At 42.0% G+C, this 4,711-nt stretch overlaps 1 pseudogene; it reads left to right on the top strand.

Annotated features, from left to right (window-relative positions):
- The first annotated feature begins 267 nt into the window (after positions 1–267).
- LOC125221164 lies at positions 268–1,448 on the top strand (annotated as a pseudogene).
- Positions 1,449–4,711: the final 3,263 nt, after the last annotated feature.

Below are 4,711 nucleotides of genomic sequence, written 5' to 3' on the forward strand. Positions count from 1 at the left end.
AATTAAAAAAAAAAAAAAAAAAAAAAGGAAAATCCGGCGGACCGCCGCGGTGGTGTCGCCGCGCAATAGGTAGGCGCGGCGGCCGCCACTTTTCTCTCTCCAGCGGCCCGTCCTCGCCGCAAAGCCGGCGATCTTCCGTCCGCCCCAGCCAATTCGTCCGCCCCCGGGGCAGACGCCACTCCAGCTATAGCCCGCCGCGGCTAAGCCTGGAAGGGGGCGGCCGGCGCGCCGCCCCTATAGTGGGTGCTCTTATAACAACTCCCAAAAATGAAAAATCTCCTCACTCTCTTCTTCCTTCTTATCGCCGCCGGAAAATGGGTTTCCGCCCAAAACTGTGGCTGCAAACCGCACGAGTGCTGCAGCAAATACAGATACTGCGGCGTCGGTGATGACTACTGCGGGGCGGCGACTGCCAGTCGGGACCATGCAAGGGGCGAAACGGAGTCAATTTCGGTGATATCGTGACTGATAATTTCTTCAATGGGATCATAGCCAGCCAGGGCCGACGCAACTGCCCCGGAAAAGGTTTCTACATGCGCTCCCGATTTGTCGATGCCGCAGCGTCCCAGCCAAGCTTTGGCGCCATCGGCTCGGCCGATGATTCTAAGCGGGAGATCGCTGCCTTCTTCGCCCACGTTGCGCATGAGAGTGGGCGTAAGTTATTAATTAATTAATATTCCCTCGGTCCCATCATAAGCAATACATATTTTTATTTTTACAACATCTCACCTATTATGATTTATTTTTCTTTTTAGCTAAAAATAACATATTTCATTTCGCTTCATTTATTTTTTTCATTTTCCTAAAAAGATGTATACAATATATACACTAAAAAAACAACAAATTTACCAACGGTAAACTATGTAACCGACAGAAATTTCTGTCGCTAATTCACTTTTAGCTATGGACTACAGAAATTTCGCCCGTAATTCCATCGGTAATTCATCGAATCCGATAACACCGTTTACCATCAGTAATTACGGAGGGATTGGCCATCGGCAGTAATTCAACTTTTTTTTTGTTTAAATATAGGTATGTGCTTTATTGAAGAGGAGGGTGGGAGATCGAGAAGCTATTGCGACAATAGAAATAAAGACTGGCCGTGTGCGGCCAATAGGCGCGGACCGCTGCAGCTGACGTGGAACTACAACTACAGGGCAGCCGGGCAAGCTGTGGGATTCGATGGACTGAGAAACCCTGAGATCATGGCTGAAAATCCGTCGATATCCATCAAGGCGGCCGTGTGGTTTTGGATGGAAAATTGCCACGCGGCTTTTGTTTCGGTTAATGGCTTTCGTGGTATCAACAGCATAGAATGCGATGGCCGGAACCCGGCCCAAGTCAGCTCAGCTCTCGGGTCGACTACTACAAGGAGTATTGTAAGCAGCTCCGAGTCGACCCGGGACCTAATCTTCGCTGTTAATCCAAAAGAATTAATGACTTTTCTTATCTAATTAAGCAACATGTATATGTTCACCATCTCTAAATAGGTTCACCTATACGACTTTAGGTTGATGTATGCTTTTACCAATGTAATAAACGGTATGTGAGGAATATACAGTGTGAAATAAAACTTGATGTGTTTGATTATGGTGTCTTATTCTCTGTAAGAAAGAATTATATACATTATATATATATGGGTGATTATATTATAAATCAACATTGTGGAAAGTGATCACACTTCATTTTAAGGCATAAAGCTGTTGCATTCACCATAAATATTTTACTGAATTAGACCTAAAAATCTGCATTCATATTTCAAGTAGACACGTGCATCCATAGTACATGGAGTATATATAGGAACTTTTAAAACATCATGAGTTTAATAAAAAATTAGTAAAATAAAAAAGAAATAAAAAGAAAAATGTGTTAGTGGAAAATGACCCACATTAGAAAGAAATAAAAGAAAAAAAATATATTTTTAGGAGACAGAAAAAAAAAGAAAGAGTTTCTATTTTTAAGGGATGAAGACAGTATATGTAATTGATTATTCTAGTAATATTGATTCAAGACTTAGAGCATTAGCAATGGAGGGCCAATAGGAGGGCCTTCCCCATCGACCCTCATCGCCCCACCATAGCAGCGGAGGGGCCCTTCTATCGTCCTTCTATTGTGGAGGAAGGGCCAATCGAAGGCCCACTCATATATATATATTTTTTGATATATTTCCATTTTTCATCACTTTCACTCATCCTTCCACTTTTCATCACTCATCTTCTCACTCTACACTTCCTGTCTCTAGAAAATGGATTCCGACAACTCTCCCCAATTATCGGGCGACGAAAGCCCATACACGGGCGGAACCCAAATTCCGCCCGATACCCAAACTCCACCCACTCCGCAAATTCCCTACTTCAACCAACCTCCACCATCTTAACAAAATCCCTTCTTCAACCAAGTTCCCGGTGGCAACATATTCGGCGGAGGATTCACTCCTTATTTTACCGGGAACCAAACCGCGGCCTTCCCTTAATTCTCCGGCAACACCTTTGTCGGTGCTGGTAGGCCAATTACCCCACAGGCGTTCAACTGGAGCATCGAAAGAGAAATCGACTAGAATTACGGGGACGCGGTGTACTGGCCAGAGATGATGAGACACCCGACACTCACGAATCTACAATTATTCCAGTCACAGATCCGAGCTTCAGCACAGAAGAGTATGGAGTGGAGGAGATGCACCCACCACCTCCAAAAGAGAAGGATATGGAGATGGTGAAGGCGAAAGCGAAGAGGAAGTCCACGGAGCCGTCGGCGCCTGCTCCGAAGGATAGGAGGTCACATACCTTCTATACGCCAGCTGAGACACTTGCTTGATACGCTCGGATTTTGCACTGTTTTAAGGCCATTATTTGGTCCGTTTTTTATGTCAAAGTCACTCTACACGTCCATTATTTGCATATTTTGTCTATTTTGGTATTTTGACGTGTTTTGTGAGAAATGTGCATAAATGAGCCGAAAAGGGAGCCAAAACGCCAAGTTTGGGAATCTGGAGTCAGACGGCGACCGGCGACCGCCGCGGATGTGTGCGGCGACCGCCGGCGCCCGGCGGGCAGATCAATGCAGCGGTTGATGCACATTTATTAGTACTAAAAATACCTGCAAGCATACAGGGTAGATCTAGTATAGCTAAAGGTCAGTATCGGGATATCAAACACAGGGAATACGATTGCAACTGACTACCATTTACTAAGCATCACATACGATCTAGAGACACAGAATTTTTTATTTTGGATTAATTAAACTAGACATAAAATAAATAAACAAATAACAAAAAGCATAAAAACAATGATACAAAGCAGGCGTAAGAAAGTAGAATTTAAGGATTCAAAACACAATTGACTTCCTTAAATTACGGTCTCTAGAGTTATTAAGTCGGTCACTTAACTAGATTAAACCCCCTCCCGATGTGAGAAATCTGTAGATTAGGTGTAATAATTGAAGTCCCCTTCTAATTCTTAGACCTAACTCCTAAAAGATCGTTAAGACCAACGACCTCACGTGAAACCTCAACTCTCCTGAGTTTTATTGCATTAAAGTGTGAATTATCCATTTTCCAAGTCAACTATTTCGTCTCCCGAGTACTCTAATCAACTCTAACATGTATTCAAAAGGTAGCTAATAAATTGAATATAGAAGGCACAAGGATAAATCAAATTAACTGCAAGAGCTAACACGGAAAATTAATTTAATTCTTCACCAAAAAATCCACAAAAGTTGTTCTACTCATAGACAAGTAAAAACTACAAATAAAGTACGAGACATGAAAGAAATTGATAAAACCCAAGGTTGAATCTTCAATCTTCAGCCTTCTCTTGCCTGGATCTGCAGAGCTCCGCTCCAATGGAAGATGGATGATTATGTGTGAATTATGGAATGGAAGAATGTGTAGAGGGGGAAGGATTGGAGGCTATGAGATAAAGATTATGAATTAGGTTAGAGGTATTTATAGGATGGAAAAAGGTTTATTTTTGATAATTTTCGTGGCCTACAAGAAATAGGAGAGATTTGGCTTCCCAATATAATAATTTCTTTTCTTCCGAGAATTTCCGCCTAAATTTCCGCCAGCTTTGACTGCATTGTGCAACGTTCGTAGAATAGTCATAACTTTCTCCACATAACTCCGATTGAGACGTGCGAGTTATCCACGCGAAACTCTTTCGAAGAGGAAGAGAATGATATGCATACATCAGTGATTGGACTCCAAATCTGATGGCAGAATGGGATCGAACAGAGGCTGTTGCACCTTGGCCTTTATGCACCTTTTTTTCTATCTTTTTCTATCATTTATCAACAAACACATTAAAAATACCAAATGTATAACATATACAATTTAAGAACATAATTGCATGATTGACATTTAAAACGAGTCCAATCTAGCCCTTTAAAACATGCGAAATCCATGTTTGTCAGCGATCCGCCTCGGAAAAATGTGCTTGGAAGAGCTAGATTTGCGCCCAGTTTTACCATATTTTGGAGATTTTTTCCTTCTACAACAAGGCATGGCTTTTCCCTATAAATAAGGCCTCAAGCTTCATCAAAAAGAGAGAACTTCTACTTGCAAAATACTTCATAGAGATCAAGACCTAGAGTACTTCATTGGTGCAAGGAGTTGGAGAAGGATTTCAAGAACATCAAGAACGACAAGGATTCAACCCACGGGTTTTATTTGCTTTAGTTTTATGTTCAAATTGTCTTCCCTTCAATCTATGTT

This window comes from Salvia hispanica, chromosome 4, assembly GCF_023119035.1.
Source record: "Salvia hispanica cultivar TCC Black 2014 chromosome 4, UniMelb_Shisp_WGS_1.0, whole genome shotgun sequence".
In the NCBI taxonomy this organism is placed as follows: Eukaryota; Viridiplantae; Streptophyta; class Magnoliopsida; order Lamiales; family Lamiaceae; genus Salvia; species Salvia hispanica.